Source organism: Saccopteryx bilineata, chromosome 4 (assembly GCF_036850765.1).
Source record: "Saccopteryx bilineata isolate mSacBil1 chromosome 4, mSacBil1_pri_phased_curated, whole genome shotgun sequence".
NCBI classification, from domain to species: Eukaryota; Metazoa; Chordata; class Mammalia; order Chiroptera; family Emballonuridae; genus Saccopteryx; species Saccopteryx bilineata.
Window position 1 is genome coordinate 48510069 of NC_089493.1, and position 26090 is coordinate 48536158.

A 26090-nucleotide genomic window follows, 5' to 3' on the forward strand; every position below is an offset into this window, starting at 1 on the left:
CTAACAAACGGGACCCAAACCAAACAGCAGTGCTCAAATATCCCTGGGCCTCAGAGAACTGGACTTGAAGGAAGCTTGAGAGGTTCTGTTTATTATCAACAGGATGGCATTTCCAACTGGAAGACAATATATATTTTTCTAGCAGGCTGATACACAAGCAGTTAAGGTAACTAGGCCACCTTAGGAGTTCCATTACAGAAATTGCACTAAACTTAGTTTGTCCTTTTGTTGGTGACACTAAGAAGTAGACAAACGTTACCAAAGAGGAAATTCAGCATGATAAATACAGTCCAGGGTCTAGCACAGTGCCTGAAACATAGAGGGGTCTCTTTCTCTCTATTCCCCCCCCCCATACACACATACACACAGAAAGAGAAAGAGAGAGAAAGAGACAAATACACACATGACAAATAATAGATAACTTCACTATTTGGTCAATTTAAAAAGTGATATAACACAATTCACAAATATTTTCTCTGAGAATTGATTGATTCTCTGGTTTGCAAAGTTAGTATGCCTTAAAAAGTAGACCTAAAATTTTTCATATAACTTCATTTTGTTCTTTTCCTTATTCCCTTTATTACTTCCTTCTATCAGCATGCATAATATTTTATTTTTACAACACTTGGGATCAGGTTATGACAAACTCTAAAAGCTTGTCCTATTCATTTTATGGTCTCTTGTGTCATTTCATTAAGTTATGTCTCCTATAAAGAAGTACATGGCCCCCAAATACATAAAAGTGCCCTTTTGTGACCCAAACACTCAACATGTAACTGACACTAATTTAACTAAGGTCTACTCAGTCGTTTTCAGACTCCTTATAACTTTTAAAATATTTGTCAACTAATGGGCTCTTGAAAAAGAGAATAAAACAATGTATCAAAGGGGGCCTGTCTTATGGTCAGATCATCTGCATTTCTGTTTCTGCACTCTTAAAAAAGGTGGTTGTGTGTCTGGAGTATGGGCCACATACACGTGTGAACATGCACACTACAAGTAAAAATCCAGAGAACACAGACGCTATCTAATTCATGAGTTTCCTCCCCTCCACCCCCCCCCTTCCCCCGCACTGGCTGCCAGAGTTATTACATCGGGCAATACACGGCACGCCCCTCCCCAGAAAGGACATCATGGGCAGGTTCTCCAACACCCAATTCTCTCATTAGTCCAGGGTGCTTTACAGAGAGAAAGGAATCATACTATTTAAGTCATTTGGTGATTCGACTGTGCCCCATATGCTGATATTGAGCATGAAATTTGCCTTAGAGCAGTCGTTCTTTTCCTACTGGCTGCTATAGCGCCAGGAGCCAAGCTGCTGCGCTCCTAACGGGGCAGACCGCGGGACTTAACCTTCAGCTCCCTCCCCTGGAAGCAGAACACCAAAAGACAACTTTCAATTGCTATGAGCAAGCAGGTCTTCACTTCCAGCCAATGCTTTCTCATTCCCAGGGCTTGTTGAGTGCCAGGGTAGGGTGCTTAAGAAAGGGTAGTCTGGGGAGAAAGGAATTGAGTTTGAGGGGAAAGAGAAGAAAGAGTTCTCAGGGCAAGAGTTAGTTCATCCATTACCCTTCCTCCAAGGAGAGGAAAGCCCTCTTTTCAGCTTTAATTTCTCATAGAAGTCTGCCACTGCATTACTCACAGGTAATTACTATGTTGCCCCTTCAAAAACAGCAGACATACTTTTTGGGCGAGCCTCCAGATTTCTGATGCATGCCCATACCTGTCCAAGGGGTATCGCTGTGCCTGGGAAAGCTGGGAGGACAGCAAGCCTGCCCAAACGGAGAACCTAGTCCCAGCTATTAATCCAGGTCTGGGATAAAATCGGCCACAGAGGAAGATCTGAGGCCTGTGTGAGCCACTCTGTTCATCGGTCCCACCTCACTCATGGGATCACCTGGTTAGGGCTTGAACTTCTTCCAAGTAGATCAGCAGCTACACACTCAGTTAAGCTTCAACTTGCTTCCCTAAAAAGGAAAAAAGTAACAAGGATTACTATCACAGAAGGAATGTGGTTTTCTTACTCTGGGCAGTCAACGTAGGAGAGTCGTAGATGATAGATGCGCAATTAGAGTTCCTTTAAGTTTAAGAAGATATTTCCATGATAAGCGTGTTATAGAAACTTCGTGTTTGAGCCGTTGTGGTTTCCAGGATGGTGGAGATAACTGTAGAGAGGACACAGCAACAGGGAAGAAACTGGGAAACCTTGGCTCTGCTGTTTACTATTGTGACCTCGGATTAATGACTTAACCTGGTTTCCGAACAAATGAAATGAAAAGATTGAGCTGGAAGATCGTGCACAATAAGAGAACACCACTTCTCACTTTTGCATCTAGTCTACCTTGTTCTTGTATCAACAGTTTGGTTCTCTTGTGAGGTGTCAATCCTTCCTCTAAGCTCAGCTGGATTGGGTTGATACCACCCCCAGCCTTCTTCAGGACTACATAGGTAGCCACATCCAGGCAATGGAAGTGACCAATCGATTCAGAGATGGATTTGTGCTAACAGGAGTCATCCCTGGGACTTTTGCTGGGACAAGGTGTTCATCTTGCTGTGGCTGCTAATCTGATAGAACAGGGCCTGGTGCCTCTGGAGGCTATTCTAGGAAAAGAGGAACTGCCACTGCAGACGAGAGCAAAGCTTGGAGATGGCAAGAGACCAATTCCTAAGAATGGCGTATGAAGAGTTGCATTCACCCATGGCTGAAATCAGCATTTCCTTTGGATTTTTCAAAACATTTCTTTTAGCTCCTTAAGCCTGTTTCAATTAGTTTTCTGATGCATGCCAGTGCAAACGTTCCAGCTCATGTAGATCCCTTCCAACTGCCCTCTACACCTCACACTACATATCCATCATGAGCTGGAGGGCATGGGAACAAGAAGACAATCAATCAGTTTCATTTCCATACGCTCTTGGAAAAAAAAAATTTTATGGCTCAGCCTGCATAGTAGAGAGATGGAGAAGTAAGACAACTTCTGATGAAACATTTTAAGATTATTTACACTTATGTCTGACTACAGCTTTCATTTAAAAAAAAATTCAAATAATGCACAAATGTGAAATGCCCAAAGTGATAATGCCCCACAATTTTACCTTCCAGAAATAACCCAGGGCAACACTGTAGTGACCTGCTATTCACAGACCAGCAGCAGGGCCTGGAGCTCATTTGCAATGCAGAACCTCAGGCCTCCAAACAGTCTCGCATTTTAACAAGGCCCTCAAGTAATCTGTAGTAAAATCTGAATCAAAGTTTGAAAAGAACTCGCTAAATTTATAGTCCTCCAGAGATTTTTTTCATATAGTCTCCAGAATTATTTTGTACATATAATTTTTTTTGGCTTTTTTATTTTACTGATTTTGAAAAAAAAAAGGCGAACCTAGATATAATGAGTCTGAAACAATCTATTCAAAGTCTTTTACAAAACATATGTAATTCATTTTCTAGAGCAACATGCAAAATATAAAGGTGTTACAAACCCATATTATACCCTAGGACACCATCTACTGTAGCAAACTAGCAAACTATCCCAGGACAGCACACCGGGAGCATGGTCCTCCAACTGGGGAGTGCACCAGAACCACCTGTGGGCCATGCGACTGGCCTCCTGCCAGTAGGTCAGGGGTGAGACCTAAGAATTTGCATTTCTGACATATTCCTGGGTAATGCTGATGCTGCTAGTCCCAGAAAAAAAAAATTTCACTAGTGTATCAAAAATAAAAATCATTTTAAACTTTGTGTACATACTATATGTACTATTCTGAAACTTGCTATTTTTAAGTTAACACTACATCTGGGACATCTTTTTGTCATTCATGTAGCATTACATCCTTCATTTTAAAGGCTGCACCAAGATCAGAAATTTGGGGCTGATATGACAATATATGTTAAATGACAAAAATAAAGGAGTCATTGGCATCTGGAAGACAAGGACAGGCATCCTCACACGTATGCTTCACTGCAGCCACACTAAATGTCTGTGGTTCCCTAAACTCATCATGCTCTTCCTCACCTCCACTCTTTGGCACAATGTGCTCCATCAAGACTGTCTGGCTCACATCTCGTCACCCTTGAAGACTTTTTTCAAGCCCATTTTCATTTCTGAAGTCATCTCTGATGACTCCCAAGCTGGGTTAGGCATCCTCTTCTTCTGTATACATCCTTTCCTTTTCACCTATAAGCCCGGTTGACTTAATCCTTGATTTTCTTGTCTGTCTCTCACACTAGATTCCTTCATGGTATTTCTTCTCCATATTCCAGATACCTATATCCTAGATATCAACACCATACCAAGCACATTGTAAGTGTAGTAAATGTTTGTTGAATGAATGAAATGAGGTCTTCTCAACAGAGTTTAAGGCTAGAAATTGGTCAAAGCAGGTCAATACGTGGCTCATTTATATGCAATATGTGGCTTTTTGAGATTTCTAATTTCTATACTATAATATTGAACATGTGATTTGTTAGGGCATACCGTGGTTATGTCAACTCCCATTGTTTGACAATGACTACATACATGGCTACAGAAGCATAAACATTGTTCAGAATATTTTGTATTAATGTGGTTGCATTTTTCTAACTAAGGGAAAAATGTTTTTGGCAGGGTAACTTTCCTGAGGAGAGAAATCTGAGCCCAGAGCATTTTACCAGTGAGAGATATCTAGAAAGCACCTCCGGTTGAGCAGAGGGATTGTTGAGAAACATATCAGTGTACTTCTCAGGAATTGCTAGATTTGATTTTTGCTGCATTGCCCTTTTGAAATTTCAGACATCTTTGCAAGCTGGATCACTTCCTTATCTTTTCATTGAAGTATAATTGAAATAAGATGATATTAGTTTCAGGTGTACAACATAATGATTCAATATTTGTACATATGTATTTCAAAATGATCACCACATTCATCCATCACCATACATAGTTATAATTTTTTCTCTTGAGTTGACAACTTTAAAGGTCCACTCTCCTAGCTACTTCCAAATATGCAATACAGTATTGTTAACTGTAGTCACCACACTGTACATTACAACCCCGCAACTTTTTCATTGCAACCACCAATCTGTTCTCTATCTCCATGAACTTGTTTTGTGAGATCATATGGTATTTATCTTCTTCTGTCTGACTTATTTCACTTAATGTAATGCCCTCAAGTTCTGTCCATGTTGTCACAAACGACTCAATTTCTTTCTGGGAGTCTGAACGGATTCAGTAGGATATGTAGCCACTAAGTGTTAGCAGTGTGCAGCATGGGGCAGTGGCTCTGTGCCAAGGTGGCTTGGAGACCTTCTGGCTCATCTTAATCAAGAAACATGAGGACACCTGATCAATGATCACCACATATGAAATATACATATGTTGAAAATAAGAATCAAATTAATAAACATCCATGTATAAAACCAGAAGTCAAGCCAGTCTTTCTGTAAGGATTCAAGGAGAAGGGTTGTGTCCTCAACTGGCAATGGAATGCTCTCAAATTTCTTAGCTCAAACTTGTTAAGAATAAATTATGACACACAAGCTGCATTGGCTAATCTAAGTTTCATGTCAAGTCAACTCTGCAAATAAACTTCTCATGTAAATAAGATCCTGGAGGCCCTCAAAGCTGGTGGTTGGTGAGAGGCCCACTCAGACCCACAATCTCAGGCTTTTTAAAAGCCTACCATCCTCAGATGCTTATAAGCTTGGTGAAACTCTTGGCAAGATTATCAAGAAATCATGTGAGCTGAAATCACACTTTGTTCTTCTGCAGACCTCCCAGGGTATACTCTAAGTCCTCAATCCTTTCTTGAGGACAGAAGCATCATGGGACAAACACCAGCCCAAGAAGCTTTTCACACAGGTAGCCATTAATACAGCCCTTGGTCACTCAGAGGGTAGATACGTCTCACTAGTGTCAACTAAAAATCCACCTCATTGGCTGTATCTCTCTGTTTCAAAACTGCTTTGCTAAGTGGCGGACCTTGCATTTGGGTAGGAAGGGGAAGACCACATGGATATGAGAAATTGGCACCCACCATCCACTCCACTTTCCTTCTATTGTATGGAGGCTGGACATCTTCCAGGCTCCTTGCAGCGAGGGTTTGGTTTGCTAATCAATCTTCTCCATTATGTGCATGTGTGGGAAGTTTGGAACATGGATGTGAGGGGAGGGGCTGGTTTTCCTGCTGCTCTCACTGTTGCAGTCGGCTGACAGGGTTGTGGAGGCAGGAGCTTTCTGGCAGCCGTGTTTCAGGGCCCAGTTTCCAGTGGTGTGACTGTTGAGTGGCTCTTCTGGTGGTGGCAGTGGAGTTCTCCTGATCATTTCTTTGCAGCAAAGGTGATGTGTTCTTGAAGTCAACAGTTCAGTTCGTGAACTCCGGCTGTACACCCTGTCCCTGCCTGTGGCTGAAGGAGGCATGGGGGCTTCTCCTGACAGGTCAGAGGAGCAATTCATCCTGGAAGTTACCCTGGAGTCTCAGCCAAGTACCCCCTTTGCCAGTCTTCCCAATAATTTTGAGATCTTCACAAAGGTGTCTTGTCTATGGAGAGTTGCTGATTGCTCTCTCTGTGAGCCAGAAACCAATTTGTCCCCCATCGTGCTGTCACTCTCCACAAATTTATTAGATAACTTCAGGCACCAGGCTTCCTTGCATTTCAATCACAATCATCAAGTGATCAGCTTTACTCTCCAAAAACTGTGACTGTGACTAAGTTCCTGCATTAAATGTCTTTCTCCTTAAGAAAGCTAAATGGATTATATTTCCCATGACTGAACCCTGACCTAGGTTCTAATTCAAATAAAAGCCCTGCGTTTTCAGATAGTTCCTAAAAGTTTCCAGGCCCTCATTAAAGTAGGAATAATGCTATTGTTTTTATTTACCTCTTACCCTAGGCCGTCATTTTGGGATTTGGTCTAAAAAAGGCAGAGTTTTTTTTTTTTGTTGTTGTTGTTTTTCATTTTTCTGAAGCTGGAAACAGGGAGAGACAGTCAGACTCCCGCATGCGCCCTACTGGGATCCACCCGGCCCGCCCACCATGGGGCGACGCTCTGCCCACCAGGGGGCGATGGTCTGCCCCTCCTGGGCGTCGCCATGTTGTGACCAGAGCCACTCTGCCTGAGGCAGAGGCCACAGAACCATCCCCAGCGCCCGGGCCATTTTTGCTCCAATGGAGCCTTGGCTGCGGGAGGGGAAGAGAGAGACAGAGAGGAAAGCGCGGCGGAGGGGTGGAGAAGCAAATGGGTGCGTCTCCTGTGTGCCCTGGCCGGGAATCAAACCCGGGTCCTCCGCACGCTAGGCCGACACTCTACCGCTGAGCCAACCGGCCAGGGCGTTGTTGTTTTTTAATGAAAATATTTACTCTTTTCATACATTTAACAAAAATTTATCAAACATCTATGTTCCAGGCGCTGTGCTAGATCCCAAGGGCTGAGACAATGTGGCATAATGGCACTGGTGCGTGCTTTCCATAAGGAGCTGAGTAGGGCTTCACCCTGCTCGGTGCTCAGGTAGGACAAGTTACTTCATCTCTCCGAACCTCAGTTTTATCATCAGAATGAACAGAGACACTAGGAATAATTACCTCTAAGATTGTTCTAAAAGTTACATGAAATATAAGGAAAGTGTCCAAAGCAATATATTTAGTACATAAAAGATGCTGAATACATGTCAGTTCCTTTTTCCTAAAACATGTGAAAATGAAATTATATTGACCAGATGATAGATAGATAGATAGATAGATAGATAGATAGATAGATTTTTTTTTTTTTTTTTTTTTATGAAATCCTCAACAATATTTGCTGGTCATTTCCAAATCAAAATTTGTTACCCCCCTGATTAAAATCCTCTAATGGTTTCCGATGGCTTTTAGAATAAAACTCGAACTTCTTACAAGCCAAAGAGGTCTTAATAAGTTCGTACTAAACTCTCTGACTTCCTCTGCACAACATCTCGGCACAGGAACCATTTCTTTGTTACACGCCTTGCCAAAGACATTACAATCTCAGAGCCTTCGCACCAGCTGTTTGTGCCTGGAACCGTCTTCCAGGTCTGTTCATGTCTGCCTCCACTCATTCAGGTCTGTGTTCAAATGCCTCCCATGGTAAAAGGAGGAGTCCTGCTTTAATTTATCATGACACTTGTTATCACCTGATACATTTTTGTTTGTATATAGTCTTTCTCCCAGTTAGAATGTGAGTGCGATGTGAGCAGGGGCCTCCGCTGTCCTGTACGCTACTACCTCTCCCGTGTTCAGAACAGTGTCCAACAACAAACATGCAATAAGTATTTACTGAATGAATACTTCAATCTGAAAATTCCTGAAAATAATGATTTAAAGAAAAATATTATAAAACCAAACTGTATTGGTAGCAATAGTAGTATTCTAGTGTGTAACTACACTAAAATGTATTTGGCTTAAAAAAATTTTTTTTGTAGCGAGAACAGGAGAAGAAAACTACCAGATGTATTAAAAATCAACCTTACAAACACAGGCTACCTTTTCTTTTCTTTTTTTTTTTTTTTCTTTTTTTGTATTTTTCTGAAGTTGGAAACAGGGAGGCAGTTAGACAGACTCCCGCATGTGCCCGACCAGGATCCACCCAGCATGCCCATCAGGGGGCCATGCTCTGCCCTTCTGGGGTGTTGCTCTGTTGCAACCAGAGCCATTCTAGTGCCTGAGGCAGAGGCCATGTAGCCATCCTCAGCACCTGGGCCAACTTTGCTCCAATGGAGCCTTGGCTGCGGGAGGGGAAGAGAGAGACAGAGAGGAAGGAGAGGGGGAGGGGCGGAGAAGCAGATGGGCGCTTCTCCTGTGTGCCCTGGCTGGGAATCGAACCCGGGACTCCTGCACGCCAGGCCGACACTCTACCACTGAGCCAACTGGCCAGGGCTCACAGGCTACCTTTTCAGAGTTCCTTCCTCAACCGTGTCTCCCTGTTCCCCAGACGTAGTTGTGTTAGGCCTATTTCTGCTGCTCTCTAGTTCTCCCGCTCTGTAAGATTTTTTGCTGTTCTTGCCTTCCTGAAGTTTACTATTCCCAGTGATTTTCACTGAACAGAGATGAAATAAAAGATACAGCTCCGGTGTCCTGGTAAACGCAGGACATGGGAACACATACAGAGCCCTTTTCCAGCCTGCTCTGCTGCAGCTCCAGCTTTGCTCTAGAAACATGAATTGAGGAGCCTCTCCCCTGAGCCTGGAGGGAGTCTGTGGCCTTCAGCCAAACTTGGGTATGAGCTTCTGCAGTCTCCATGGCACCAAATGCCGGGCTGGCACAGAACGAGGGCCTGCACCCTGCCCGTGTGCCACGACATAAGCCCCAGTCACCATTTCAAGCACTCAGCAAATTGCTCCAAGGAACATTTGGATTTGAGCCCAAAGTGGGTAAAGCCAGATAATTCTACTGGAGGCAGCATCTCTTTCATGTCATGGAAAGCACCAATCAAATTCAGATTGTCATCCTCTGCTAAACATGTTTTTCTTTTCTATTCTGAAATAATTCCCATTCTCCAGTCTCTAAAACTTCCAGTTCCTTTGAAAAATGGCAAGAGCTGAGATTCCCGTCACCATACTGCTTGCCTTCTGGTACACTCAGGGGGAAATGCAATTATAAAGCATGATTTAAACAAACAAAATCAAACATAATACAAATTAGGGCCAGTTCCTAGAAAAACAAAAGGGTCTTTTCTGCATATGTCCTAATCTGTTACTGATTTACTGGCTGAGTGGCGCACTCCAGAAAGCATTTGGAGGCGCCCACGTGCCAGAAAGCACTCCAATGTTTCCAGCTTTCAGTCAAGTGACTGGGAGTTCTCCTTTGACAGTACACACTCATGGTAAGGACCTACGATCTAATTTGTCTACAACGTAGGAGCTCTAATTAAAGCCAACTTGAGCAACCAGAAAACGTAATCTAAGGGAGTTCAACCTAAGGTTCCAAGGGTATCTAATTCTAAGGGCATCCAACTGATACCAATAACGATATAAATGAGGGGTCTGGTCCTTTATATCTTATACTTTTATAAACAGTCGGCACCTCGTATTTTCACTCTTACTTTTCAAGGGCTGTATCTGTAAGAAGGCAACCTGCATAGCACTGCTTTAGTTAAATTGATCATTGCATGAATAATAAACCAGGGTTCGTGAAACCTAATGGGTACTTATTAGACACTCCCCCAGGCATTTGCTCTTTACTTCGAGTATTGTACTTGTGGTTGCACAGGAATTGCCTTGGACAACTATGCTTTCAACATATTGGCTGGAGACCCATTCCTAAACAATGGATTACAAGGTTTGTGCTCATTGAGGTAAATGCCCTACTACCTTCGCCACTATACCATGACATGCCAGTTCTGTTATAACTCCCACCTATAACATGCACCACTCACCAGGCACTGCTGTAAGCACATAGTGTGCATTACCTCTCCTAAGCCTCCCCATATCCTTGTGAGGTAGATACTATTATTATTACATTTTAGTCATGAGAGAGCTAAAGTAGAGAGAGGTTCGGTAACTCACTCAGGGGCATACAACTAGACTGGTAGTATCAAGATTTAAACCTAGGTAGGACACCAGACAACCACAAATGAAATACATAAACATGATGCAATTGTACCCTCCAGCACCACATAGACCAGTAGAGAATACAAATATGCAAATAAATCATTATAGTCCTGGATTTTTTATTTTATATTATTTTATTTTATTGATTTTTAGTGAGAGAGAAAGGGGGAGAAAGAGACAGAGAGAGAGAGAGAGAAAGAGAGAGATTAATTTGTTGTTCCACTCATTTATGTATTCATTGGTTGATTCTTTGCATATGCCTTGACCAGGGATTGAACCTACAACCTTGGTGTATCAGGACAATACTCTATCAAATGTACTACCTGGCCAGGGAAGTTCTGGATTTTTAAACCAATGTTTAGTTCCAAGGTCTTACTTTTCTATATACAGAATAGGTATGTTAAGAGAACATCGAGAAGACACTCTTTTCCTCAGATTCTTCCCCACTTCATTATTAATCTTTGTCCTCTGCCTGACCATGTAATTATGGTCCTCACTGTCTCATTTTCAGTGACCTTCTCAATTATTCAGAATCAATTGCTCTATAAATACACATGTATATGCTAACCTCCTGGTGTTGGGCTCAGAAAATGTTGCATCAGATCTCAAAACATGGTCCTGGTCCTGCCTTTTATTTTTCTGCTATTTTTCCCCAGCTTGTCACTTCTATCACAGTTCCTTGGCTCTATCTCAGACTCTCCATTTCGCCAGCCAAACCCTGATTACAGCTTAACTGAGCTGTTGTAAGAGCCTATTCTCTGGCCTCCCAGACTTCAGTGATCTGCTCCCTCCCACCATCCTGCCTCCTGCTACCAGTTTTTGTCATATTACTCCTTTCAACTAAGTATAGACACGCCAGGCCGATCATATCAAAACCCAAACTCTTTTGCCTGGCATGTAAAGCCTCCATAATCTCACTCCACCCTATCTATTCAATTTTCTTTCCTACAATGTCCAATACACACCCACTGAACCAGTTAGGCTGTTATCTTAACTGTAGAGGCAGCAACCCATGTGCCTCTACAACTACTATTTTCCTACTTCCCATGACCTGCCCATTGCTCGGGTCACAAGCTAGCTAAGTAGTACCCCACCATTCAAAGGCTGAGCTCAATCTCAATTATTTCATTAAACTTTCTGCATTGCTGCAGGACCTATACTGTCATTTCTTTCTCCTACCTTTTATTACATTTACAAATTAAAATTTTAATTTAAGTAACAGCAATGGTAAGGTAACTTCTACTGAGTATTTATTATCAGGCCCTATTGGAATAAGTGAGTTTATTATTCCTGGTTTACAGATGAAAAAACACAGGCACCAGAAGACAATACAATCAGCTTCCCACCTGACTGTTTGCTAATCATTCTATTTGTGTAACACTGGGCTCTCTAATTCACAGCTTAGACTAATAGCCATATTAATTTTGTGTCTTTAACACAACTAGTGGAGTCTGCCTGCACTGTAAGTTCTCAGTACTATTGGTTGGTTGTTTGGATATGTGAATGTTTACATCTTTTAAAATTTCTACTCTGCAAGAGTGGTACCATGTTTGTACAATGTGCAAATAAATGCTAAACAAACTCTTTACAGCACAGCAATGAGTGTGGAGACTTCATAGTCTATGAATGGCCCTAAGTGATTCTAAGTTACCCCACTGCATCCATCCTCCACATGCTTGAAACATTAAAAATGGGAAAACAATGGGTGAGCTGTCAATAATCAGTGACAAAACTAATTAGAATTTTTGGAGGTTTATAAGGCAGGGGAGGTTGATAATTCTTTTCTGCCCAAGAACTGGGTCTTCTGTTTTTATTAAAAACTAGGTAGCAGCAAGATTCCCCAAGTAAGCAAATATGCACACCACGATATTATGAATTTCCTCCAAGTCTCTTCCAGTGTTCTGTTTTTCTTCTTCTAACAACTATGGTGAGGACAGACAGAAATTCAGCTAAGATAAATCTCACAGGAAAGATGGGGAAAGATTATGATTTAGACTAAAGCTTTAATATTTTTTAAAAGTCACAATTATTTCTTGTATTCATCACGGGCATAATTTTCAGTTTCTCATTCTCATACCCATTCTGTGAAGAACAAACATCACATGTGAAAATTCATGAGATTCCTCTTCCCTCTCACTTCAAGTCAAAGCTTCCACAAAGGCCAAAACTGTAGAGAAAAAATTGTATTTCAAAATTCTTACATTGGCTCAACTGCAACTCATGAATTCCTGAGCAAACTCTCGTTAGCAATAACAACCAATTTTTTTTTTAACCAACATATCACATGAGAAAAACTTATCAAAGTCAACTGAGTCTGAACTCCCACTGGCTACTGCCCACATTTGATGCCAACATTTTCTTCACTTGAAAAAATGATTACATGAAAAGAAAGAAAATGATTTCTGTATCTTGCCTCTTTATGTAGCTTCTCAAAGCCTCAACTTCTCAGGGTTTCCTTCATTGCCAATTAAAGCCAGATACAGGGCCCATCTGATCAGTGTTAGAGATAAGCTGTTTTGTAAAGCATTCTCTTGGAGAAGTCAGTTTTCAAACTAAAGCCACTCAGAGAAAACAGTATTTCATGTTAAATGACAGCAGTTTATATCTTTCCCCTTAAAAAACACAAAAAACCACCAGCTCACTGTGAAAAACTTAGACTATACTCTTTCTTCCTCTTTTATCAGTCTTTTTTTTTTTTAAGTGAGAGAGACAGAGACGGGGACAAACAGGAAGGGAGAGAGATGAGAAGCATCAACTCATAGTTATGGCTCTTGAGTTGTTCATTGATTGCTTTCTCATATGTGCCTTGACTGGGTGTGGGGGTGGGCACTAGCTGAGCCAGGGATCCCTTGCTCAATCCAGTGACCTTGGGCTCAAGCCAGTGACCTTGAGTTTCAAACCCATGACCTTCGGGTTCAAGCCAGTGACCATGAGGTCATGTCTATGATCCCATGCCCAAGCAGGCGACCCTGCACTCAAGCCAATGAGCCTACGCTCAAGCCGGCAACCTCAAGGGTTTAGAACCTGGGTTTTCAGCATCCTAGGTCGATGCTCTATCCACTGTACCAATGCCTTTTATCAGTCTTTGCTCGTCTAATTTAAAGTTTGTAGACCTAAATAATCTTTTTTCAATATAAGTATTAGCTTTGTGTACAATTTTGTAATTATATTGAAAACTATATTTCTTTTACATTTTTAATAGCCTCCAACGCCCACTATAAGTCATATTGTACTTTTGTGCGTGTCCTCAGGCAGTTCACCTGCTGAGCAATTGTATTGCAAACTCAGAAAGTTTTTTCCCAAGAAGGAAACAGGTAGATATATTTTCTGCCTCCTTGTAAATCTGAAAATGAATTCCTAGAGTAGGGGTCTAGGAATGGCTTGTGAGACAGATGTAGCTCTTTTGATGGCTTCATCTGACTCGCAGACAAATCTTTAACAAAAAAAAGTAACGTTTAAAAATATAAAACATTCTCATGTATTACAATACATTCATTTCCTACTGCTCATGTTCATGGTTGCGGGTGGCTAGAGCCAATCATAGCTGTCCCCCGGGACACCAAATTTTTATTGGATAATGTGTAATGTACACGGGTTGTTGTATGACTCTCATAAAATTACATTTTAAAATATGTGACATTCATGGCTCTCTCAGCCAAAAAGATAAGCATCATGTTAGGTGACTATGGAATTCTTAAGACATAGCCTTGCCTTCTAGATCAGCAATTTTCATCCAGTGTGAATTTTTAAATTCTTTAAAAATATTTTTTAAAGCATGCCATTCCTGACTATTTAATCAGGAGCACTGATCTCTTTTCTCTTAGATTGTCAAATGAAACAGCCAACACAACAATAACTCTCTGGTATGAATAAACCATAATTATATCCCCCCCTTTTTTTGTCAGATTGGCAAAAAATATATATACTTTTTGGTGTGCCACAGAATTTTAGTCATTAGTTTATGTGTGCCATGAGATAAAAAGGGTTGAAAATCGCTGCTCCGGAGCAGTCTTTTAGCCTTCAGGGCTGAGAAGTCTCAGCCCAGCTTGATGTCTGTCTCATTAGTAACCTGCCCACTTTTGTCTAAATGCCTGAAAGATTCTTTAACTTGGAAACTCAAATGTTTTAAAAAATATGTCTCTGAATGGGGCTGCTAATTTTATCTCAGATTTTCTCCAACTTAAAAAAGTTTTCTCCTGGCATACACTTGACCATTCTTGCCAGTATTTGTTCCACTTATTTATTGGGACTAATGTAATTCTTGGATTAGATGCGTGGTTTCTGTCTTCTTGAATCTCAACATTTTCATCTCGGTCCATGTGTTCCTTCCTTTGTCTTCTTTACTGCTTTGATTTCTGCAGTGTTTTCTCTCTATTTACTCTCCTCAGTATGGCTTTTAATTCTGCTATTATATTTTGTCATTTCTTGTTTCAGCCTTTGCAAATCTTCCTTCGTCCTACTTTACCCTGGTGGCCCCTGTATCTTATAGCTATGCCTTCTTGCATCTTTTGGAGAATACCAAAAATATGTTTGCTACAATGTTTTTCTCTTTCCTGGAGAAATTTATTTTAGTGTGTGTGTGTGTATAAAATCTTTCTTCAGGTTTTAACAAAAACTGTTTCCTTTCTCTTATCTTGCAGTATTCTCTTCTTGGGCCCCTTTGGCATTTTTCTGGTTAGTCATACTTGAAAAGAGAACAGTATGCTCAAATCTGGCACTTGCCAACAGAGAGTACTGGGAAAGAGTCTTCACACTTTCTCATTTTCCTCTTGGGCACAAGCAAAGCAGATCTGCAGGGCAACTGACTCACATTGTATCTACCTCAATTCTTAGGGCCTCCCGGATATTTAGCTGTCACAGGTTTCTTGGCAGAGGGTTGGGGCTTCTCCTGCTCTATCTGCTACAATTTCTGACTAGGATGTGAGAGACTGAGAAGCAATCTACTGTTCTATTTATTTTTTAAGACTTTTATTTATTCATTTTAGAGAGGGGAGACAGAAAGAGAGAGAGAGAGAGAAAGAGAGAGAGAGAGAGAGAGAAGTGGGGAGGAGCAGGAGCAGGAAGCATCAACTCCCATATGTGCCTTGACCAGGCAAGCCTGGAGTTTCAATCCGGCGACCTCAGCATTCCAGGTTGATGCTTTATCCACTGCGCCACCACAGACCAGCCTACTGTTCTGTTTTAAAGAACAGCACACAAAAAGATCATCTGCCTTCCCAGTATATATCACCCTGCCTCCTTCTTGCCTCTCTCCCTATTACAGTACCTTTTATCACATGACTAGGCATTCCAGAACAAAACACACCTCTGCTTCTCTCCATCTACCTTCTGCCTGACAGTGGTCTGCGAGCCCCACTTGGAATGGATGTGGAAAGAGAGAAAAAGATGAGATGAGTGGGAGTCATGACCCTGGATTTAACTCTGGCTGCCTCAAAAGACAGTTTCTGCCCAGTTGGACGATTTGCTTTTCCAGCCCACATAGCTCCAAAGTCTTGGGATAGTGGAGAGCCAATGATGGGGGCAAGATACATTTTCTTGCTGTTCTCTTTCAGCACCAACTAGGCTTCTGTGGTTCAGTGTGTGGGTCATGTAGTTTTAAGCTTAAGAATATGCTTCTTGCCCGACCAGGAGGTAGTGCAGTAGATAGAGCATTGGACTGGAATACAGGTGACCCAGGTTTGAAACCCAAAGGTAGCTGGCTTGAGGACAGGCTCATGAGCTTCAGTGTGGGGTTACTGGCTTGAGCGTGGGATCATTAACATGACCCCATGGTCACTGGCTTGAGCCCAAAGGTTGCTGGCTTGGAGCCTAAGGTCACTGGCTTGAGCCCAAGGTCACTGGCTTGAGCAAGGGATCACTTGGTCTGCTGTAGTGCCCTGGTCAAGGCACATATTAGAAAGCAATCAATGAATAACTAAGGTGCTGCAATGAAGAATTGATGATTCTCATCTCTCGCCCTTCCTGTCTGTTCCTATCTGTCCCTCTCTCTGACTCTCTCTCTGTCTTTGTCAAAAAAAATAAAAATAAAATAAAATAATATTCTTCTCAATTCATCCCACTGACAATTACATTAGTAAACAATCCTTGTGGACCTTATCATGTGGCTTTTCTCTATACAAAATTTACAGTTTATTGGTCTTTCTATTTTTCACTCTTTTGTGTAGTTTCATTAGTATTTTGGTGAAAAGTTTGGAGGGAGGGTTCTCAGATATTACCTCTTTTCCTATGATGATCTGGGAAGTTTATAAATAAGAATTTTAAATATTGTTAGCTAGGATGATACAGGTCATCCATAATATCACAGATATATCAGGGTTTGTATGTAACACAAGGGAAAAACAGAGAGATTTTCACATGCTACTCACAGGTTCAAAGGACAGAGAAATCATGAATTATGCCAATAGTACCACAATGGCTCATGCTTTATACAGAGACGAATAGCTCCACTGGTTAGAGCATCATTCCGAAATGCAGAGAAGCACAGAAAAACTATAAGATTCAAAGTGGCCACACCCCTCCCAGAACTTGAGGGTAAGAGCATTCTCTGAAGTTGAAAGTATTAACAAGTTAGAATGGGTGAAATCAGCCCCCAGCAAGACTTACTCCTAAAATTACAGTATTTCCCAACCCTACAGCAAGGGGAACAGCTTGTTCATCCAACCGAACCAAGAAAAACAAAGCTTTTCTAATATCAAAGAAAGAACCAGGTTGACCTGTGCGCACCTTTAGGATTTAAATATTGTTTGTGTAAATCAATGTATACCCAAGTAAGCTACATAGTCTCTTGATAGAGGGAAGAGTGAAAAAATATAGTCTGTTTAGAATCTAGGAAAATGAGAAGCAGAGACCAGGCGTTCATCCGTGAGTCCCTCTCACAGTGTCTAAGGGAGACAGCATGTTCTGGCCAGCTGAAATGAGCATTGTCATCCTCTTGGCAGGTACAGCCCTGTGTTGGAAGTGGGGATGATTATAAATGATGACTCTATTCCTAAGATCGTCCAGCTCCTTTACTCTGAGCCAGTGAGCAAGCTCTCGTTTTCTACATAAGGTTTTCCCTCGGTTAGGAAGGAAGAATGCGGCTCTGACGCCGCATGGCTAACGAAACTAAAGCCTGGAGCTCAGTGTGACTTCAGCTACATCTGATATGGCAAAATAATCCATGATGTGAAAAAATTTTTTCATATGCATTTTTGGGCCTATCTTTCCCATATCCAAAGACCTTTTGTGATTCCCCACTGCCTGCTAGCTTAATTCCAAACTCTTGGGTATGACTCTCAAGATCCTTCTCAAATTTAATCTCTGCCATTCCCCAGTCTGGGCTATTCTCCAGTCCGGCCTGTCTTGATGTGTGCCCAAATGCCCACACTCACTTCCCACTCCCTGCCTTTAACCATGCCTTCTCTTACTTGGAATGCACTCCCTCTTTATTTCCACAAACCAGAATCTTATTGGTTTAAAGGCAAGTTCAACCCCATCATTCTCTACAAAACATTCTCTAACTAGACCCTCAGTTTCTGTATTTCAGATGTACTGCCCAGCATTCTGAGATTAAACTCTTCCCTGCCGGTCCTAAATTACCACCGTAGATTCTTGTTGACTTCGTCACTACTCCGTTTTCTTCTGCGCTTATCCAAGCTTAATGATGTTTTATGTGCCATTTAACTGCTTGTAAAATTTCTAGGGGCAGAGAAGTTCTCCACTTCCCTCTCTGTCCTCACTGTGCTAATCACAGTGATGGCAAAGAAGCACCCACATACTTTCCTGAATTGAAATGAAATTTAAATCAGTCCACACTGTTACAGCCCAGAACTGGGTGTGGTCTGCTATGTATCTCTTCATATCTCTTTGCAGTTTGGAAGCTGGTAGTCTAGGTCTTTCTCATGTGAGACCAAATAATGCAGGGGTTAAACATGGGCTCTTGGTTCAGAGAGACCTAGATTCAAATCTCTGCTTGAGGCCCTGGCCGGTTGGCTCAGTGGTAGAGCGTCAGCCTGGCGTGCAGAAGTCCCGGGTTCGATTCCTGGCCAGGGCACACAGGAGAAGCGCCCATCTGCTTCTCCACCCCTCCCCCTCTCCTTCCTCTCTGTCTCTCTCTTCCCCTCCCGCAGCCGAGGCTCCATTGGAGCAAAGATGGCCTGGGGTGCTGAGGATGCTCCATGGCCTCTGCCTCAGGTGCTAGAATGACTCTGGTTACAGCAGAGCAATGCCCAGTATGGGCAGAGCATCGCCCCCTGGTGGGCATGCCGGGTGGATCCCAGTTGGACGCATGCGGGAGTCTGTCTGACTGCCTCCCGTTTCCAACTTCAAAAAAATACAAAAATAAAAATAAAAAATCCTTGCTTGGCTATTTTCTCTGCAAACTTGGGGCAGGTTTCTTAGATTCTCTGAGCCAGGGCTTCCTCATTTGTAAACTGGGGCATCCATAGGGTTTGGGTGAAGATCACAAGAGACCATGTTAAATGACATGTTTAGCACAGTGCCTCACACATGGTAGGTGCTAAATAAATGTTAACTATGATCAGTAAGATGAGTTTCAAGAGATACCCTCATCTGCATAACTGCCTTGAGAACTCTGGGATAGCTCTAGGATGAGAGAAATCTTATTGCATAAGCTCTTAAGGTTCAGTAAATTTAAAAAACAATCAAACAAAAGGCAATGAAGGAATCAAAATTAGCTCCCAGACCAGGACTATCAGGTCTCAGGAATAAGAAGGAGACAAAGATGCTCCCACCTCCCATGTGTGCGGTTAGGAGCAAGAAAAAGGGGTAGGGAAGGGGGTGCTGCTCTAGTTGGGCAGAAACCTCCCTGCCAGACAGCCAAAGCCTGTGCCCTGATCGGGGGCAGCAGCCCAGAATCAGCCAGAAGGTGCTTGGTGAAACTCCAGAAAGGGTCATCAAATGAAATGCATAGTGGTTTCAAATCCTTCCAATTTCCTCAGCGGAGGGCAGGTAGAACAGGAAGAACAAGACTACCTCCGGAAGCATGAAGGGTTGTGCTCATTCACTGGCCAGACGTTCGAGGCGGTCAGAAGCTGTGATCGCTGGAGAGACGCACTGTCTCATTCAGAGTCAGCTGGGGCAGCAGGGAGCAGCCATGATGGCAGTTGCATGGGGTCAGAATTGGAAACTGCAGCGGAAACTAACCACTCACTGGGTAAAGCTATCCCTTTACTGGAAGTCTTTTAAAATGAGATGGGGTATGGATGCTAACCAAAGTAAAACTGGGAGACGGTGAGAGCCACGTGACATGTGATTTAAGGCCAAGTCTGAATTGTCTCTAAGGGTATGGCCCCAGAAAACTGGTTGTCCGTGACTATCCTAGAGTTAGGTGGACTGGCAAAGGCCTAGTCCCAGGCCCTCACATCTTCCCCCGTGCCTGGATGACCTCCCAAATAAGTGAACTCGTTATACCTAATTTGAAAAATATTTCCCAAACTGCTCAAGGGTATCAACTAATAAGTGTCCTCGGGGTAATCATTAGGTCTTATCACATGTAGGGGCAAGTGTTCAAATGAAGCATACAGTACATTATTCTTAATTAAATCTGATAATAGACTTAAAACACAACCTGGGGATTAACTTGCTAAAGTGGCTAAACAAAGATTCTTGGCGCCTAAGTACTTCACTACTGAGGACATTTCAAAGATTCACAGCACTCAAGTCAAACCAGAGACCTGGGTGAGGAGAACAGGGCTGCTTTGAATTCTTGGCAGGACAGCTTCGGCTGTGAGTCTCAGTTCAGGCCAGCTGAGGACAAGACTCGGGCAGCGAAAGGAGGGGCTCTGTTCTCCTCACGCAACGATTTCTCTTGTGGCTAAAATCACTACTCCAGTAGCTACAGTAATAACAACAGCTCTGCACTGGCAAAAAGGTAGACACATAGAACAATAAACCAAATAAAGAATCCAGAAATAAACCTGTACATGTCTGTCAATTAATGTATGACAAAAGGGCCAAGATTGTTCAATAAGGAAAAATCTTTACAACAAATGGTGCTGGATTAACTAGGTATCTACATAGAAATATATCAATGTTGATCCTCAAATCACATCCTACACAAATGCTAACTCAAAATACTGGATCACAGATCTGAATGTAAAACCTGAAAGTATAGGAGCTGTCACAGGGAGCAGGAGTCCAGGAAAGTTCCTCACAGGAAAAGTCCGCATGGCACTGGAATTGTTGTCACCATTCTATACTTTGCAGCTCTGAACTGTGGTTGGGTTGCATTTTTCAGGGATTTGGCATGGTGATGGGGTCAACTTGGACTTGGGGAACATGTTAAGGACACTACTCATTTATGGATTCTTGCTGTATTCGCCAAGAGTTTGCTTAAAGGCTCTTAATCACTGTAAAAAAAAAAATAGAGGACTGGATGAAGAAGATGGGGCACATATACACCATGATATATTATTCAGCTAGGAGAAATGGTGACATCGGATCACTTATAGTGGAATGGTGGAGTCTTGGTAGCATTGTGCGGGGTGAAATAAGCGAATCAGAAAAAAACAGGAACTGCAGGATTCCATACATTGGTGGGACATAAAAGCGAGACTAAGAGGCATGAACAGGAGTGTGGTGGCTATGGGGGGTGGGGGGAGGGAAGGAAAGAGAAGGGTGGGGGAGGGGTACAGAGAGAACTGGATGGAGGGTGGCGGAGGACGATCTCTCTTCAGGTGATGGGTATGCAACATAACTAAATGACAAGATAACCTGGAAATGTTTTCTCTGAATGTATGTACCCTGATTTATTGATGTCACCCCATTAAAATAAAAATTTATTTATAAAAAAAATAAAAAAAAATAATACAGAATTAAAAAATAAAATAAATTTTGAAATATTAAAAAACAAAACAAAACCTGAAAGTATAAAAGTTCTAAAGAACAGATAGAAGAAAACCTTTGGGACCTTGGAGAAGGCAAGGGGTGGCTTAGGACTCAAAAAGTATAAACCACAAAAGAAAGAAATGAATAGATCAAAGTTTTCAAAATTTAAATTTTTTTGGCCTACAAAGACAAAATTAAAATATGCAAATACAAAAAAAAAAAAAAAACATTCACAGCACATAAGAAGGACTTGTTTCCAGGAGAGAGAAAGAATTCTTGTAAGCCCGTAAGACAACCTACTTTTAAAATGTGTAAAAAATTTGAACAGATAGTTCACAAAATATGACATACAAATGCCCAGTAAGCACAGGGAAAGATGCTCAACATTATTTATCAAGAAGTAAAAATTAAAACTACAGTGAAGTTTTATACATACATTAGAATGACCAAAATTAATAAGGCTGACCATATCTAGCACTGGGGAAGATGTGGAACAAAGGGAACTCTCACACATTGCTGATGGGGTGTAAAATGGTACAACCACTTTGGAAAACAGTTCGATCACTTCTTGGAAAGTTAACTATACACCTCCCACACAACTAGGTATTTTACTCTTATTTAGCAAAGAAAAGTAAAAACGTGTCTGCACAAAGATTTACACATGTTCATTGCAACTTTTTAAATAACTGTCCAAAACTAGAAACAACCCAAATATTCATCTACATGTGAATGGTAAATAAATTGTGTATATCTATATAATGGAATAGTACTGACCAATAAAAAACAAACTACCAATACATACAACACAATCAGTGACTCTCAATGTCATCATGCTGAATGAAAGAAACCAGGCCAAAGAGAGCACTTGTATGACTCCATGTACTTACAAGTCTAGAAAGTGCAAGTTTATTTGCATCACAGTTACCTGGAAATGGAGGTGGATGGAGGAATGGAATTGCAAAGGGGTTTGAGGGGACCTGGGACTGATAGAAATACACATTTTCTTAGCCCTGGCCGGTTGGCTCAGCAGTAGAGCGTCGGCCTAGCGTGCGGAGGACCCGGGTTCGATTCCCGGCCAGGGCACACAGGAGAAGCGCCCATTTGCTTCTCCACCCCTCCGCCGCACCTTCCTCTCTGTCTCTCTCCTCCCCTCCCGCATCCAAGGCTCCATTGGAGCAAAGATGGCTCGGGCGCTGGGGATGGCTCTGTGGCCTCTGCCTCAGGCGCTAGAGTGGCTCTGGTCGCAACATGGTGACGCCCAGGATGGGCAGAGCATCGCCCCCTGGTGGGCAGAGCATCGCCCCATAGTGGGCATGCTGGGTGGATCCCAGTCGGGCGCATGCGGGAGTCTGTCTGACTGTCTCTCCCTGTTTCCAGCTTCAGAAAAATGCAAACAAAAAAAGCAAATAAAACAAAAAAAGTAAATACACATTTTCTTGAAAGTCATGGCAGTTTCACATATACATAAAAATGTCCAGACTCATCAAGTTGCACATTTCAAACATGTGCAGTTTATAATTCATCAGTTATAGTTCAATAAATTTAAAACAAAACAAAGTCAGAATGCAAGACAACCATTCCAGTGGATCGAAAAATAAAAATAGCATTTTTTTGCCTCATGATTCAACCTCTGTACAAATTTTCTAAGAATATTAATTACATTTTCTTCCTAATATCCATCTGTTCCCTGCATTGTCTTTTTTTCCTTCAGGGTATTTTTTTCCCATTCTGTTTTTTTGTTTTGTTTTGTTTTATTGAGTCATCCTTTTAATTTCTGGTGCTTCTTGGCTGACTAAGCTTGTTCATAAGCAGATTTAATCATTGGCTTATCAAACAGAAATCTAGCTTTTGCTGGAGGACTCCTAAATTTCAGTTTCTGCAGGTCATTTCTCTTGGGTTTATCTCTTTTCTTAAGAAAAACCCCTCAGCCTCCTGTTTCAGGTATGTAAACCTGGCTGTCAACATTCTGGGGCCAAGTTGTGGAGATCTTACCATTCACTGTGCAGCTTTTCCTTCCTGTTTATAGACACACACCCCCACCTCACGACCACCCTACATTCTGTCTGAGGCCCCCAAGGTCTGAGCCTCTTGGACTACGCTCCGGAGGTAGGACACCTGCCCTCGGCTCTGATGCGGAAGGCCAGTTGCGCAGGCTAAGGAAGGGGGTATGTTTGCCAACCCTGTTCTCCCATTCTCAGCTCTACCTCCACCACTGCCTTCAGAAAACCTGACTCTTCATTCTCCAGGGTTTCTGAGGTTCTTTAGCACCAATTAACGGGCTCTCATCACACATTCTGCTTTCTCTGCTCCAAGTCAGATACGGCTTCACCTGTTTTCTATCTTCCAAAAATTTATCTTCTCCTCTGCTGTGGTTTTTTTCTCCTGTCCTCATTGTGCTGGGTTTATAAATATTTTATTCTGTCACTGTCATTAGAGTTGAAGTTTTGTTTAGAGCAGAGATAAATAAAAGTATAATTGTTCTTTATTAAAAACTCAGGGAAATAAAGAACGAGTTATTTTCATATTGAAGTACAAAAGGCTATTGTGGGCGATGACTCAATACGTCACCCATGAATGCCTACAACGTGTCCAGCAGAGTGCCAGGTACTGGAAGCCCGGAAGCTCTGTCTACCTGTAATGTGCTCTCTGGGACTCCTCACTGATATCTGTGTTAAGGCCATTCTTTAAAGTTTCTGATATTGATCATGTCTGTCATGGTTTGGTATTCCCCTAGAGCCTCCCAGGACCTTCCCAATGAATTCATGCTGGGCATTTATTTTCAATGTGGAAACAACATGGCCTTTAGAGGCAGAAGGAACAAATACTTTCAGTCAATAGGCTAGTTATTTAGTAAACAGCCAACAGAATGGAATTCAGAAAATTCATGGAGAAAAGAGCAAAATAGCCTAGTGACTCTGGTTGAAATGCAGTAGGAAAAGTGCCCTTTTCATGTTTCCAACCTGCCCCGAAGCAGCTGGTCCCAGAAGCGTGTGTACCTTAAATATACATATATATACACGGCAAACATTATTTTTATTTTTGTAACACTCTAATGTCATACCACATTTAATAGACAATAAAATGAGGCCACCAAGTAACTAAGCTACTTGCCCAATGTCATATAGGTCATAGCACAAATGGGATTGAAACTCTGGGCCTCTGGGTTTTTTTTTATTGTTTCTTTACCTGTGAGTCACTCTTTTTATTTGTTTTTTAAAGAAACTTGATTTATGGGTCCTCAAAATTCCATTTCCAAAGACAGTTACACTGATAAACCAAATGCAGACTGGCCCAAGACTACTGGCACATTGCTTTGAAAAAGCAATTCAGAAAACACGTACATTGACATCAGCAATTCACCTCTCAATAACCAGGACCCAGGTGGGTGAAACTTACGCATTTAGTCACAATGAACAATTGCTGCACAGAAGCCCAGAAGAAGGGGAAAGCCCCAGCCCTGAAGCCCCAAACTCAGGAAGCAGCCACCTCTTCCAGGAGCCAGTTCAAGCAGGCATATGCAGAAGGAAAGCCATGCCAAAGGAAAGTCACTGAGTGAGATAACCGACACCCATATCATTCTTACCATTTTCAAGGCTCCTGCGCATGCATTCGTTCACATGCACTCACAACAACCCCAACAGGCTGGAATTATTGACATCACCCCTTCTACAGGAGAGAAGAGGACCCTGAGGCTCAGTGACAGGACATGACTTTTTGGATCACATACTTAATGATGGCACAGCCACCATTCCAAGCCACTGGATCCAAACTCCATGCTCTCTTCTTCAACATTCCAAATTCTGTGACAACGGTTCATTGTTTTCTAACCTTCCCTACCATCCTTCCTCCCTCCCTTCCTTTCTTCCATCATCCCTTTCCTTCTTCCTTCCTTCCTAACAGCATTTGTTCTGATGAGTATTATTATAAAAATAAGAACAGCTACCATTTATTGAGTGCCTGCTATGCTCAAGAACTGTGTCTATTAGGTACCTTATATGGATTTTGTCTTGTCATTATTTCCAATATGTAGATGAGAAAACTGAGACACTGAGAGGGAAGTGACTCAAGCCTTAGCTCACCAGATAGTAAAATGCAGAGTATAGGATTTAAACTCAGTCAATCTGACTTCAGAGTCAACACTCTCCAACTCATCATTACCTTGCTTTACTTTGATGCAAAACTCACACCACACACACACACACACACACACACACACACACACACGATTTTTATATTGATGAACAAATTGGTGCTAGGCAGATTTTTTTTTAGGAAAACATAGTTCTCACCTGTTGGGAACCTCACCAAAATTATGCATGAGCCTTTTTGCTGAGCTAGGTCTGGTTTTCATTTTTAAAGACAAATCAGCAAAAGCCCATTTTGTAGTTCCTTTCTTTCCCACCCAGTACAGTGCTAAATGACAGCAGATATTATCCACACTGGTTTCAGCCCTAGACTGGTAAGAGTTCTTCATAATATCAAATGCCTAAGCAGTTCTGGTCTCTGTTACTGGGGATATGAAAACACAGGAAGTAGCCTTTAACCCACAGCTAAACTCTGTGGGCATGCTGGCCAAAGGTTTCAGAGGTAGAAAGGTTTTGTTTGTTTATTTGTTTGTTTGTTTTGACATCTTGTATTACTTCCTTTGGGAAGAAATAATGGGAATTGCAGCATCTAACCATAATTCATCTAACCATAATTCCATTGTCTCAATAGGCAGGTTTAAC